This window comes from Giraffa tippelskirchi, chromosome X (genome assembly GCF_054371585.1).
Source record: "Giraffa tippelskirchi isolate mGirTip1 chromosome X, T2T-mGirTip1v1.2.pri, whole genome shotgun sequence".
NCBI classification, from domain to species: Eukaryota; Metazoa; Chordata; class Mammalia; order Artiodactyla; family Giraffidae; genus Giraffa; species Giraffa tippelskirchi.
The window spans coordinates 96,770,672-96,785,833 of NC_137289.1; the positions used below are offsets into that span (position 1 = coordinate 96,770,672).

The 15,162-nt window shown below is 38.7% G+C and overlaps 1 protein-coding gene across 3 annotated transcripts in view; it reads left to right on the forward strand.

The window, feature by feature from the left end:
* CLCN5 (Cl-/H+ antiporter 5) overlaps window positions 1-15,162 on the forward strand; it is a 193,382-nt gene that overhangs the window by 121,588 nt on the left and 56,632 nt on the right. Inside the window, exon 1 of one of the 3 annotated variants that reach the window (XM_081567377.1) lies at window positions 9,907-9,990. The exons of the other annotated variants lie outside the window; for them this stretch is intronic. The gene's annotated coding sequence lies outside the window, so the exon portion shown is untranslated. Of the gene's footprint in view, window positions 1-9,906; window positions 9,991-15,162 lie in introns of those variants that run through there. 3 annotated transcript variants of the gene reach the window in all.

Sequence of the window (15,162 nt, forward strand, 5' to 3'; positions counted from 1 at the left end):
TGGTGGGCATCTTTAGGAGAAACCCAGGTCCACAGTACAGATGGGCGCAAATGTTGAGAGTGCCAAAGAGTGAACCTAGCTATTTCCCTCCATCCATGGAGGGCACCCTCACCCACTGCCCTCTGAGGATGGAGAGATGTGCACGATCGTCGAGAAGCTTCCTGCCTACAGGATGTGTAGGAGTTTGCACTCATAAGTTGTCCCAGATCTTCTAGGACCTGCAGATAGGACTGTGAGCTTCCTTAAGATGCCTACTTCATACTGTGCTTGAATTGGATGTGGGTAAAGGGCAGGGGACTCTTCTTACTGTTTATCTTATATACACAGCACGTAGTATGGAGACGAGAACAGCCTAGATCTTAATATTACTGTACTATTTCCATCTCTCTCTGTTTCCTTGCCTGTCTTCCCTAGGGCGTGTGGGTGTATGTTCGAATTTACTCCATCTCTCCTGTCCTTGGTACCTGGGCCTAAGTATTCTCACTGTAGTGCTCCAATATAAGGATTCTAAGAGGGTGAGTCTTAGTATATATATATATATATATATGTGGAATCCAGAAAGATGGTATTGCTGAACCTATTTGCAGGGCAGTAGTGGAGATACAGACATAGAGAACAGACTTATGGACACAGTGGGGGAAGAAGAGGGTGTGATGGATTGACAGAGTAGCATGGAAACGTATATATTACCATATGTAACATAGATAGCCTGTGGGAATTTGCTGTGTGATGCAGGGAACTCAAACCTGGTGCTCTGTGACAATCTAGAGGGGTGGGATGGGGTCAGAGGTGGGAGAGAGGTTCAAGAGGGAGGGGACACATGCATACCTATGGCTGATTCATGTTGATGTATGGCAGAAACCAACACAATATTGTAAAGCAATTATCCTCCAATTAAAAATAAATTTAAAAAAGAGAAGTGTGCGTTGTGATCATATAGGAGGACCATTCAGCTTTCCATCACTTCCCTCAGATTTGGTCACTCTTTGAGCATTTATAATGTGCCAGCTACTATGCTGGTTGCTAGAAAAACTGTGCTAAACACGATAGACAGCACTGGATGTTTGGCCTTGTGGACACATATTGGAGTTTCTTAGAAACTTTTCATATGTTCTCCATCCACCTTTTGATTTCTGTACATGTTTAGGCTTCCCTTGTAGTTCAGTCGGTAAAAATATCTACCTGCAATGTGGGAGACCTGAGTTAAATTCCTGGATTGGGAAAATCCCCTGGAGAAGAAAATGACAACCCACTCCAGTATTCTTGCCTGGAGAATCCCGTGGACAGAGGAGCCTGGCAGGCTCCATAGGGTCGCAAAGGGTTGAACACAACTTAGTGGCTAAACCACCACCATAACCACGTTTGAGTGTAGAGAGAAGCAGAGGGGATTGTGCCAGAGTTCAGACTTGGTGTCAGTTGCACATTTTGTCTCCTGGAAATGAGGGGACAGTCTAGTGAGTCACATTGTCTGGGATCAATCTTTAAGAGAAAAGGGAGGGGATGGAGAATGCAGATTTAGTCCAGCATCTTTAGTTGGTCTTAGGTGTATTCTCCAGTGTACTCTCCACTTCAACTAGGCCAATCTATTCATTCCTACCTTTCTTTTTTTTTAATTTACTTATTTTTTATTGAAGGATAATTGCTCTACAAAATTTTGCTCTTTTCTGTCAAACCTCAACACGAATCAGCCATAGGTATACATATATCCCCTCCCTTTTGAATCTCCCTCCCATCTCCCTCCCCATCCCACCCCTCTAGGTTGATACAGAACCCCTGTTTGAGTTCCTGATCCGTACAGCAAATTCCCCTTGGCTATCTATTTTATATATGGTAATGTAAATTTCCATGTTACTCTTTCCATACATCTCACCCTCCTGTTCCCTCTCCCCATGTCCATAAGTCTATTCCCTATGTCTGTTTCTCCATTGTTGCCCTGTAAATAAATTCTTCAGTACCATTTTTCTAGATTCTGTATATATGTGTTAGAATACGATGTTTATCTTTCTCTTTCTGACTTACTTCACTCTGTATAATAGGTTCTAAGTTCATCCACCTCATTAGAATTGACTCAAGTGCATTCCTTTTTTATGGCTGAGTAATTTCATTGTGTATATGTACCACAACTTCTTTATCCATTCTTCTGTCGATGGACATCTAGGTTGCTTCCATGCTCTAGCTATTGTAAATAGTGTTGCAATGAACAATGTGATACATGAGTCTTTTTCAATTTTGGTTTCCTCAGGGTATATGCCTAGGTGTGGGATTGCTGGGTCATGGTGGTTCTATTCCTATTTTTTTAAGGAATCTCCATACTGTCTTCCATAGTGGCTGCATCAATTTACATTCCCACCAATAGTGCAAGAGTGTTCCCTTTTCTCCACACTCTCTCCAGCATTTATTGTTTGTAGACTTTTTGATGATGGCCATTCTGACTGGTGTGAGGTGATATCTCATTGTAGTTTTGATTTGCATTTCTCTAATAATGAACGATGTTGAGCATCTTTTCATGTGTTTGTTAGCCATCTGTATGTCTTTGGAGAAATGTCTGTTTAGGTCTTTTTCCCACTTTCTGATTGGGTTGTTTGTTTTTCTGGTATTGAGTTGTATGAGCTGCTTATGTATTTTGGAAATTAATCCTTTGTCAGTTGTTTCATTTGCTATTATTTTCTTCCATTCTGAGGGTTGTCTTTTCACCTTGCTTATAGTTTCCTTTGCTGTGCAAAAGCTTTTAAGTTTAATCAGGTCCCGCTTGTTTACTTTTGTTTTTATTTCCATTACTCTAGGAGGTGGGTCATAGAGGATCTTGCTTTGCTTTATGTGATCGAGTGTTCTGCCTATGTTTTCCTCTAAGAGTTTTATAGTTTCTAGTCTTACATTTAGGTCTTTAATCCATTTTGAGTTTATCTTTGTGTATGGTGTTAAAAAGTGTTCTAATTTCATTCTTTTACATGTAGCTGTCCAGTTTTCCAAGCACCATTTATTGAAGAGGTTGTCTTTGCCCCATTGTATATTCTTGCCTCCTTTGTCAAAAATAAGGTGCATGGGTTTCTTTCTGGGCTTTCTATCTTGTTCCATTGGTCTATAATTCTGTTTTGTGCCAGTGTTATACTATACTGTCTTGATGACTGTAGCTTTGTAGTATAATCTGAAGTCAGAAAGGTGATTCCTCCAGCTCCATTTTTCTTTCTCAAGACTGCTTTGGCTATTCAGGGTTTTTTGTGTTTCCATATGAATTGTGAAATTTTTTGTTCTAGATCTGTGAAAAATGCCACTGGTAATTTGATAGGGATCACATTGAATCTGTAGATTGCATTTGGTAGTATAGTCATTTTCACAATGTTGATTCTTCCTAGGAACATGGAATATCTCCCCATCTGTTTATGTCATCTTTTATTTCTTTCATTAGTGTCTTATAATTTTCTGTGTACAGTTCTTTTGTCTCCTTAGGTAAGTTTATTCCTAGATATTTAATTCTTTTCGTTGCAGTGGTGAATGGGATTGCTTCCTTAATTTCTCTTTCTGATTTTTCATTGTTAGTATATAGAAATGCAAGTAATTTTTGTGCATTGATTTTGTATGCTGCAACTTTGCTAAATTCACTGATTAGCTCTAGTAATTTTCTGATACTATTTTTAGCGTTTTCTATGTATAGTATCATGTCATCTGCAAACAGTGAGAAGTTTACTTCTTCTTTTCTGATACTGATTCCTTTTATTTTTTTTCTTCTCTGATTGCTTCAGCTAGGACTTCCAAAACTATGTTGAATAATAGTGGCAAAAGTAGACACCCTTGTCTTGTTCCTGATCTTAGGGGGAATGCTTTCAATTTCTCACCACGGAGAATAATTTTGCTGTAGGCTTATCATATATGGCCTTTACTATGATCAGGTAGGTACCTTCTAAGCCCATTTTTTGAAGAGTTTTATTCATAAATGAGTGCTGAATTTTGTCAAAGGCTTTCTCTGCATCTATTGAGATTATCATACAGTTTTTATCTTTCAATTTGTTAATATGGTGTATCACATTGATTTGCATATATTGATGAATCCTTGCATCCCTGGAATAAACCCAACTTGATCATGGTGTATGAGCTTTTTGATGTGTTGCTGAATTCTGTTTGCTAAAATTTTGTTGAGGATTTTTGCATCTATGTTCATCAGTGTTACTGGCCTGTAGTTTTCTTTTTTTGTGTTGCCTTTATCGTGTTCTGGTATCAGGGTGATGGTGGCCTCCGTAGAATGAGTTTGGAAGTGTTCCTTCCTCTGCAATTTTTTGAAAGAGCTTTAGAAGGATAGGCATTAGCTCTTCCCCAAGTATTTGATAGAATTCTCCTGTGAAGCCATCTGGTCCTGGGCTTTTGTTTTTTGGGAGATTTTTGATCACAGCTTCAATTTCAGTGCTTGTAATTGGGTTGTTCATAATTTCTACTTCTTCCTGGTTCAGTCTTGGAAGACTGAACTTTTCTAAGGATCTGTCCATTTCTTCCAGATTATCTATTTTATTGACATATAGTTGTTCATAATAGTCTCTTATAATCCTTTGTATTTCTGCATTGTCTGTTACAACCTCTCCTTTTTCATTTCTAATTTTGTTGATTTGATTCTTCTCTCTTTTTTTCTTGATGAGTCTGGCTAAAGGTTTGTCAATTTTATTTATCTTCTCAGAGAACCAGCTTTTAGTTTTATTAATCTTTACTATTGTTCTTTTATTTCTTTTCCATTTATTTCTGCTTGGATCTTTATGATTTCTTTCCACTAATTTTGGGATTTTGTTGTTCTTCTTTTTCGAGTTGTTTTAGGTGTAACATTAGGTTTTCTATTCAATGTTTTTCTTGTTTCTTGAGGTAGGATTGTATTGGTATAAATTCCCTCTTAGAACAGCTTTTGCTGCATCCCACAGGTTTTGAGTTGTCGTGTTCTCATTGTCATTTGTTTCTAGACATTTTTTTATTTCCCTTTTGATTTCTTCAGTTACCTGTTGGTTATTTAGAAATGTGTTGTTTAGTCTCCATGTGTTTTTGTTTCTTACAGTTTTTTTCTTGTAATTGATATCTAGTCTCATAGCATTGTGGTCAGAGAAGATGCTTGATACAATTTCAACTTTCTTAAATTTACTGAGGTTTGATTTGTGACCCAAGATGTGGTCTATCCTGGAGAATGTTCCATATGCACTTGAGAAGAAGGTGTATTCTTCTGCATTTGGATGAAATGTCCTGAAGGTATCAATGAGATCCATCTCACCTAACGTATCATTTAAGACTTGTGTTTCCTTATTAACTTTCTGTTTTGATGATCTGTCCATTGGTGTGAGTGGGGTGTTAAAGTCTCCTACTATTATTGTGTTACTGTCAGTTTCTCCTTTCATGTCTGTTAGTGTTTGTCTTATGTATTGAGGTGCTCCTATGTTGGATACATAGATATTTACAATTGTTATGTCTTCCTCTTGGATTGATCCCTTGATCATTGTGTAGTGTCCTTCCTTATCTCTTGTTATAGTCTTTATCTTAAGGTCTATTTTGTCTGATATGAGAATTGCTACTCTAGCTTTCTTTTGCTTCCCATTTGCATGGAATATATTTTTCCATCCTCTCACTTTCAGTCTATATATGTCTTTAGGTCTGAAGTGGGTTTCTTGTAGACAACATATATATGGGTCTTGTCTTTGTATCCATTCAGCCAGTCTGTGTTTTTTGGTTGGAGTATTTAATCCATTTACATTTAAAGTAATTATTGATATATATGTTCCTATTGCCAATTTGTTAATTGTTTGGGGTTGATTTTATAGATCTTTTTTCTTCTCTTGTAGTTTTTGACTATATAGGTCCCTTTAACATTTGTTGTAAAGCTGGTTTGGTGGTACTGAATTCTCTTAACTTTTGCTTGTCTGAAAAGCTTTTTATTTCTCCATGAATTTTAAAGGAGATCCTTGCCGAGTACAGTAATCTTCGTTGTAGATTTTTCCCTTTCAGTACTTTAAATACATCCTGCCATTCCCTTCTGGCCTGCAGAGTTTCTGCTGAAAGATCAGGTGTTAAGCATATGGGATTTCCCTTGTTTGTTACTTGTTGCTTCTCCCTTGCTGCTTTTAATATTCTTTCTTTGTGTTTACTCTTTGTTAGTTTGATTTGAATGTGTCTTGGTGTGTTCTCCTTGGGTTTATCCTGTATGGGACTCTTTGTGCCTCTTGGACTTGATTGACTATTTCCTTTTCCATGTTGGGGAAATTTTCAACTGTAATCATTTCAAAAATTTTCTCATACCCTTTCTTTTTCTCTTCTTCTTCTGGGACCCCTATAGATTCAAATGTTGGTGTGTTTGATATTGTCCCAGAGTTCTCTGAGACTGTCCTTAGCTCTTTTCATTCTTTTTACCTTATTCTGCTCTTCGGAAGTTATTTCCACCATTTTATCTTCCAGCTCACTGATTCATTCTTCCGATTCAAATATTCTGCTATTGATTCCTTCTAGAGTATTTTTAATTTCAGCAATTGTGTTGTTTGTCTCTGTATGTTTATTCCTTAATTCGTCTAAATCTTTCTTAATTCATTCTTGCATTTTCTCCATTTTGTTTTCAAGTTTTTAATCATCTTGACTATCATTATTCTGAATTATTTTTCAGGTGGTTTGCCTATTTCCTCTTCATTTATTTGGACTACTGTGTTTCTAGTTTGTTCTTTCATTTAGTATTTCTCTGACTTTTCATTATTTTTTAACTTAGTGTGTTTGAGGTCCCCTTTTCCCATACTTTAAGGAAAGTTGAATTCTTTCCTTGAAGAAGGTGGAATTCTTTCTTCCTTTTGGTTTCTACCCTCCTAAGGTTGGTCCAGTGGTTTGTGCAAGCTTCATATAGGGTGAGATTTGTGCTGAGTTTTTGTTTGTTTGTTTTTCCTCTGATGGGCAAGGCTGAGTGAGGTGGTAATCCTGTCTGCTGATGATTGAGTTTGTATTTTTCTTTTGTTTGTTGTTTAGATGAGGCATCCTGCACAGGGTGCTACTGGTGGTAGGTTGATACTGGGTCTTGTATTCAAGTGGTTTCCTTTGTGTGAGTTCTCACTATTTGATACTCCCTAGGGAAATCCCATGGATGGAGGAGCCTGGTAGGCTACAGTCCATGGGGTCGCACAGAGTTGGACACGACTGAGCGACTTCACTTTCACTTTTCCCTTTTCCCTTTCATGCACTGGAGAAAGAAATGGCAACCCACTCCAGTATTCTTGCCTGGAGAATCCTAGGGACGGCGGAGCCTGGTGAGCTGCTGTCTATGGGGTCACACAGAGTCGGACACGGCTGAAGCGACTTAGCATAGCATAGCATAGGGTTAGTTCTCTGGTAATCTATGGTCTTGGAGTCTCACGGCTTGATCTCCGGTCAGGAACTAAGATTCTACAAGTGGTTTGTTATGGCATTAAGTGAGATTAAAACAAATATCCAAAAACGAGACACCAAAGATGAACCCCAGACCAATGGCAGTTACAAAATCAGGCAAATGATAATTAAAATAATGGAATTAAAACATATACATATACACCCATGAACAAAGTCAAAACAGTCCAACAAAAATAAAGTACAGTAGATTGACCGGCGAACAAAGGAAGTCAATTATATTTACCAGTTAAGAACAAAACTAACTAAAGCACAGACTGGAAAACAAAACTAAAGCAAGGTGTCAAGTGGAGAAGAAAGCAATGAAAAGAAAACTAACAAATATGTTGAGAGGAAAGGAAAGAAAGAAAAGTAAGAAAGAATAGATATGCAAGGTTAAATAGAGGTAGATGAAGAAGATTTATATACATTAAAGATTAACTGTAAGGGAAAAAGCACAGTAGGAAAGGCAAATAAAGGAATAAATGTAGAAAAAATATAATACGTTTAAAAAATAAAATTATAAAAAAGATAAAAGAAAAAAACGGAAGAAGAAAAAAGAAAAAAAAAAAAGGAAAACTCCACAGAACTGCGAAAGCACAATGTAAAGGCAGAGGTTTATAACAACAATAAAAAGTGTGACTGAATATACACATATATATATACACACCCATAAGCAAAATCAAAACAGTCCAACAAAAATAAAGTATAATGGATTGACCTGGTGAACAAAGGAAACCAAAAATTGTATCTACCAGAAAAAAACTCACTAAAGCATAAACTGGAAAACAGTTTCCACAAACTTGAAAACAAAAGCAAGGTGCTGATTTTGGAATAAAGCAATGAAAATAAAACTAACAAATATGTTGAGAGGAAAGGGGAGAAAGAAAATAAAGAAATAATAGATATACAAAGTTAAGTAGAGGTAAATAAAGAAGATTTATAAACATTAAAGATTAAGTGCATGGGGAAAAGACCAGTAGGAAAAGCAAACAAAGGAATAAATGTAGAAAAAATAATAATAGCCTTAAAAAATTAAAAATTAAAACTAAAAAAGAGAGAAAAAAAGTAAATCTCCACAGAACTGCAAAAGACCAACACAGAGGTAGAGGTTTATAACAAGAACAAAAAAATATGACTAAGAAAAAAAAAGCTCAAAAGCTTAATTGGATTTGTTAGTGCCAGTAAAATTGACAACCAAACAGTGGAGGGCAGGGGGAGGAAAAAAAGAAGAAAATCCAAAAGAATCTACAGAACAAGTAAAAAAATAAGAATAATAAATGTTTTTCTTGAGTCACTGCTGTCAGAGTCCTTTCCCTCACTGGGAGTCCACCTTACCTCCCTAGGCTGTCCTCCAACACTGTGCTGGTCTCTGGACCTGCTGTGGGGGCAGCTCAGATTCTAATCTGGTCCTACTCCTGTGTGTTCTTGCCTTCAATGTCCACAGCTATCAGAACTAGTGTGTTTTCTTTTGTGGGAGCTCTCAGTGTCCTTTTATATATTCTATAGACACAGAGTCTGCCTGGTTGATCCTGTGGATTTAATCTGAAGCTCGTACAGCTGGTGGGAAGGTTTTGGGCCTTCTTCCTTAGCCACACTGCCCCTGGGTTTCAATCGTGGTTTTATTTCCACCTCTACGTGTGGGTCGTCCACTGGGGTTTGCTCTGAGGCTGCCCTGGAGGACTTGGGTTTGCCCCTGTGAGGGCCTGGTGTGGAGGTGGTACAGCTAGCTTTGGTCACAGGGGTTCTGGCAGCACAAGGTACTCAGAGGAGTTGGCGGCTAGGGCAGCAGGAAATATAGTGCTCTAGAAGGGTATGGCAACCAGTATTGGCCAATATGCTCCAGTATTCTTGCCTGGAGAACTCCCCTCCCTGATAGAGAAGCCTGGCAGGCCACAGTCTACAGCATTGCAAAGAGTCAGACACGACTGAAGTGACCCTGTGCGCATAGATGCAAGACTTATTTTGCCTGTGACAGCTCTGCCCCAGTGAGAGTTGAGTGTGAAGGTGGTGCATCTGCTTAGGTTGTGGGGACCCTGCTGGTGCTAAGTGTACAGTGACACAGACTGCCTCCTCTGCAGGAGTTGTGGCCCTATCAGAGTCTTTTTTCCAGCCTCTTGTAGCTGGCGATCAGAAGGCCGCTTTGGCGAGTCTTTCTCACCAAAGTGCCTCGTTTGGGTACTTAAAGGGCTCCCTTGCCTGGGGTCAGTCCTTCTCTGTTGTTCAGCATGTCAGGCACATAGAGGGGACCCCCTGGCTGGGGTCCTACTCTGTAGATTGGCACATCAGGCACTTAAAGGGGCACCCTGAGTGGGGTCCTACTCTGTAGTTCAGTGCTCAGGCATTTGCTGGGCCAGCCTCCCTGTTGTTCAGCTGCCAATGCTGTGTTGTGGGGAGTAACAGGCTGCGATGATGGCTCCACCCCTTACACGTGACTCAGCAGTATCGCCTTGCTTCCATGGCTGCCTGGCTTTCCTCCACTGGCATTTCCCACCATGATCTCCTCCCTCACATCCCCCTGATCCGTCTCTCTGCAGTCAACAGCAGCCCTCACCCTGGGATTGCTCCACAATACTTAAACTCCAGCTCCCAGCCACTGCACCTTCCAGAGGACCAGCGTTCCTGTCTGGGGTATGTATGGCTGCGGCAAGGACTGTCTGATTCTCATTCCATTTAGGCTGCCACAGATCAGCTGTTTCACTCTCAGCCTTAAATGTTTCTCCTCTGACTCAGACAATTGCCCCATGTGGGGATCGGACCTCTGCTTCAGTTCCCCTACCTGCAGAGGGCAGGTCCAGTCCTACTAACACTCCTGTTTTCCCTCCTAGTTCCTTCATCCTACTGAGTTTTGTGTGGTTCTATATATTCTTTTCCACTGGTCAGTTACTCCTGTCTGCTCTAAGCTGGTGTTCTGCATGCACTTCTGTGTCTGAAGGTGTATTCTTGATGTATCCATGGAGAGAGATGTATTCCATGTCCACCTACTCCTTCGCCATCTTGTTCTCCTATTCCTACCTTTCTTAATGCCTTTGTCCATTACAGATTTATGATTTTAGGTCAGTATAGCAATATGAGAGAAAGGATGTGATAAGACTAGACAAATACTACCTTTCAATCTTCTTGCTCAAGTTTTTAAACAGGTGGAACTTGTTATCTCTCCCAACCTTGTCTAATATGCTCTGCAAAAAAGGCTCAACGTGTTTTATATGTGCTGTCTAATTTTTTGTGTGCCCTATAGCCCCATTTTGGTGACTCCTTGGCCTTGCTCTTCTTTTTCTCAGACTTTATATTTTTCTTGATGCACAGGGCCAGCAGCACAGTCCCAGGTCCCTGGGACCTCCTTAGGAAATCTAATGGTCAGGTCCCACCTCAGACTTAAAGGAATCAAAAGTCGGGGGTGAGGTCAGGTAGGGGGCCTAGCAGTCTGTGTTTTAATGAACCCTCCAGGGGATCTGATGCACTGTGAACTTGGAGAATTGGTCTAAATAACTTTAATAGAGATTTCTGTGTTCCACAGGATAATTTTTAAGAGTAAAAGTTTCCTTATGCGTAAACTACCCATTTAGTCTCCTTTGATTTTTTTCAAAACTTAATAGATCTTTTTTTTTTTTTTAAGCGGTTTCAGGTTTACAGAAAAATTGAGCAGAAAGTACAGAGAGTTCCCATATACTTCCCTCACCTCAGTTTCCTCTATTACTAATATCTTGCAGTTAGTATAGTACACTTGTTATACTTGATGGGCCAATATTGATACATTATTATTAACTAAAGTCCAGAATTTCCCTGATAATTTCCCTGATAGCTCAATTGGTAAAGAATCTGCCTGCAATGCGAGAGACCTGGGTTTGATTCCTGGGTTGGGAAGATCCCTTGGAGAAGGGAAAGGCTACTTACTCCAGTATTCTGGCCTAGAGAATTCCATGGACTGTATAGTCCATGAAGACTGTATAGTCCATGAAGACTGTATAGTCCATGGGGTCACAAAGAGTTAGACACGACTAAACAACTTTCACTTTTCACAAAGTCCAGAGTTTACTTTAGGGTTCCCTCTTTGTGTTTCATATTCCATGGGTTTGAACCAATGTACCATGGCATGTCTCCACGATTAGGGTGTCATACGGAATATCTTCACTGCCCTAAAAATCTAGATTAATATATGGTTGTAATACAATTCAGAATTCAAATTAGTGTCTGTATCATTCTTACTGTATTTAAACTTTCTAAGAACATGATGCATGTCAATTTATGTCATTCGTTTTTTCCCTCATACTTGGATTTTATAAATATTAAGGTAATATTTTGTTTTAAGATTATGTCTCTATCATAAATAGATTTCAGCAGTAAAGAATCTGCCTGTGATGCAGAAGATGCAGGAGGTCTGGGGTTCAATCCCTGGGTAGGGAAGATCCCCTGGAAGAGGGTGTGGCTACCCACTCCAGTATTCCTGCCTAGAGAATCCAATGGACAGAGAAGCCTGGCGTGCTACAGTCCATAGGGTCGCAAAGAGACACAACAGAAGCGAGTGAGCATGCAGCAAATTGTGTTTCAAGATCACGTCTCTATCATAAATAAATTATTGTATTTTCTAGTTCTGTGATAGTTCATGGGAATGCGGTTGTTTTGTTTACCTTATACTTTCTGAATTCATTTGTTACTTTTAGTTATTTTTAGCTAATATTCTTAGAGTTGTATAAATTTCCATTCATGCAATCCAAACATAAAAATTAGATATGTATTCCTTTCGTATATACATTCTTCACTTTTTTCCTCTTAAAAGTTTTATTTTACCATGTTAAATATACTAGGTAGCAGGAGGCATAATTGTCTTCCTGTATTAAGGGGAATGAGATTTTGCTTCTTGGTTTTAGTTTAAATATTCTGTATCATGTTAAGAAACAAATTTTCTCCCTGGAATATTTTTAAAAATATTTCAATCTGGAATATATTTTTTTAAAAATACATTCTTGACATCTGTTGAGGTGATTATGGCCTTTTTAAAATCTATTAATCTGATCAATGATGTTGATAGATCCCTTGTGGTATCAATCTTGTGTACTTAGAATAAACTCTCTTTATTTATAGTAGGCAAACCTTTCAGTGTAATGCTATATTAAGTTTCTTAAAGTTTATTTGGTGTTTTATGCATATATTCCAAAGTGAGAGTGATCTATAAATTTTGACTGGTGTCTCAAGGACAAGTGGCAGGCTCTTGTCCTTGAACTTCAGGGTGCTTCTCTAGTTATCTTGTTTGTCACTCTCTTGAAAGTCTTCCTCTAACAGGGTTCTATGGTATTTGAAGAATCTCTGTGGGAATTCCCTGGTGGTTCAGTGGTTAGGACTCTGCAATTTCACTGCAGGGGGCACAGCTTCCATCCCTGGTTGGCGAACTAAGATCCCAAGCCTCATGGTAGTGGTATTAGTCGCTCAGTTGTGTCCAACTCTTGCAACCACAGACTGTAGCCCACCAGGCTCCTCTGTCCATGGGATTCTCCAGGCAAGAATACTGCAGTGGGTTGCCATGCCCTTTTCCAGAGGATCTTCCTGACCCAGGGATTGAACCCAGGTCTCCTGCATTGCAGACAGATTCTTTCCTGTCTGAGCTACAGGGAAGTCTAAGCCTCATGGCACAGCCAGAAAAAACAAAACAAAACCAGAATCTTTGAGAAATGCTAACGGAAGGTAGCATGTTACTATTTCAATTTTAATTTCTCAAGTTTTTAAAGCCCCTTTAATGAATTATCTACTTACCAATATCTTATGCCCTTTCTTCTGTTGGGATTCAATTGTAATAATTTGAACAATCTCTTTATATATCAAAGCTATTTATCCCTTGGGAAAGTATTTATAGGAAGTACTAGTTTGTTGTTTACTTCACTTCCACTTCCTTCATCTATCAGCATGGTCTCATCTGACTGTTTTGTCCTCTTCTTCTTTCTTAGCAATCGTGAGTGTTGCCCAAGGATGGTTTATCCATTCTGTGTTTTTTCTCTCCTTTAACAGTTCTCAAAGAGTGGTCTGGGCTTCCTGAGCCCAAGAGGTCTACAAAGGGGTAGCCAGTCAAAACTATTTTCGTGTTAATATTAAGACCCTCTTTCCCCTTTTCATCCTCATTTTCTCAAGAATGTTCAGTGGAGTTTTCTAGAGGTTGTGTGACAGGTTCCCATGTCATTGCTCTGATGGCAAATCGAATATGCCTCCTCTTAAGGCAAACATTAAAAATATTTATGGAGGACTTCCCTGGTGGTCCAGTGGCTAAGACTCCATGCTCCCAATTCAGGGGACCCAGATTCGATCCCTGGTCAGGTAACTAGATCCCACATGCTACAACTAAAATATCCTGCATGTTACAGCTAAGACCTGGTGCAGCCAAATAAATAAATCATACTAAAAAAAGAGGTTTGTGGGAATTCCTTGGTTGTCCAGTGGTTAGGACACTGAGGTTCCACTATAGGGAGCCTGATCAGGGAACTAAGATCCTGCAAGCCGTGTGGTGCAACCAAAAATATAAAAAATAAATAAATTTGTAAATAAAAAATTAAAAGGATTTGCAAAATGCCTCTCACTAAGTTTTTTTTTTTTTTTAATATAGTTTTTCCCCCAAAGTTAATGTTAACATATAGTGGGATGAGTTTGTTATATTTAAATGCATTAATAAATATTTATTTTAAATATTTCTGGGTTTGGTTTATAATTCAGTAAATATCTGTAGATATTAATAGAATTCTTATAAATAAAAGTTCTTTAGGTCCCTCAATAATTTTGAACATTAAAGGGATCTTGAGACCAAAAGGTTTGAGGACTGCTGTTTTTGTACTGCCTGTTCTGAGTCCTATCTTTTCTCTTAACACCTACTCATCTATGAGGATGACTCCCACATGAAGACCACACTGTGAGAAGAAGCACTATTATTTCCTCCTGGGATCTTTACTTGAAATTTTGACAGGTAGAGAAAGTGCCTTGGGTTAAGGATTGGCCCAAACCTCTGAAATAAGGCACCTCAACTAATATAATGCTAGGAAATATCTGTGCTTCTTGTTTAATCAAGTTTAGACAGTAACTGCTTATTCCCTCATATGATGTACATATGCTTCTATCATCCTCTATTTTTTTATTTATATAATAGTTTTCTATTGTTTACTTTTTAACCTTGACAATGTATTTAAGTCTCTACTGTCCTCTTAACACTTAAAAATAATTCTTGACTTTCTAATGAAGTGATATTTTTATTCTTACTTTTTCCTTTCCTACACTACCTTTATGTCCTTTCATCTGCCACTTTTACTCTGACATTCTCTCCTGCAAATGCTACCCATTGTTCTAAATTATAGACTAACTGTAAAAGCTGAAAATAAATAGATGTCAACAACATCAACAAAAAAGAAATAAGGCACCCCAGAAACTACTATCCAAGATTTGCATTTCATTTCTGCCTCTCAAAATAAAGTAACTAAAACAGGAATTGAAATATAAACTAGATTATTTACTGAGTTCTGTCTTTGAGTCAAGCACTTAGTAACAAAGATTTAAGTCACTTTGTCCTCAGGTAGTTCAAAATATAGTAGGCAGAAAAAGGGTGATTTTATGTATGTGCTAGTTCTTAACCACCTTCAAGCTTACTTGTGCTGTGCTATGCTTAGTTGCTTATTTGTGTCCAACTCTTTGGGACTTCATGGACTGTAGCCCACCAGGCTCCTTTGTCCATGGGGATTCTCCAGGCAAGAATACTGGAGTGGGTTGCCATTCCCTCCTCCAGAGGATCTTCCCAACCCGGGGATCAAACCCAGGTCTCCCACATTGCAGGGG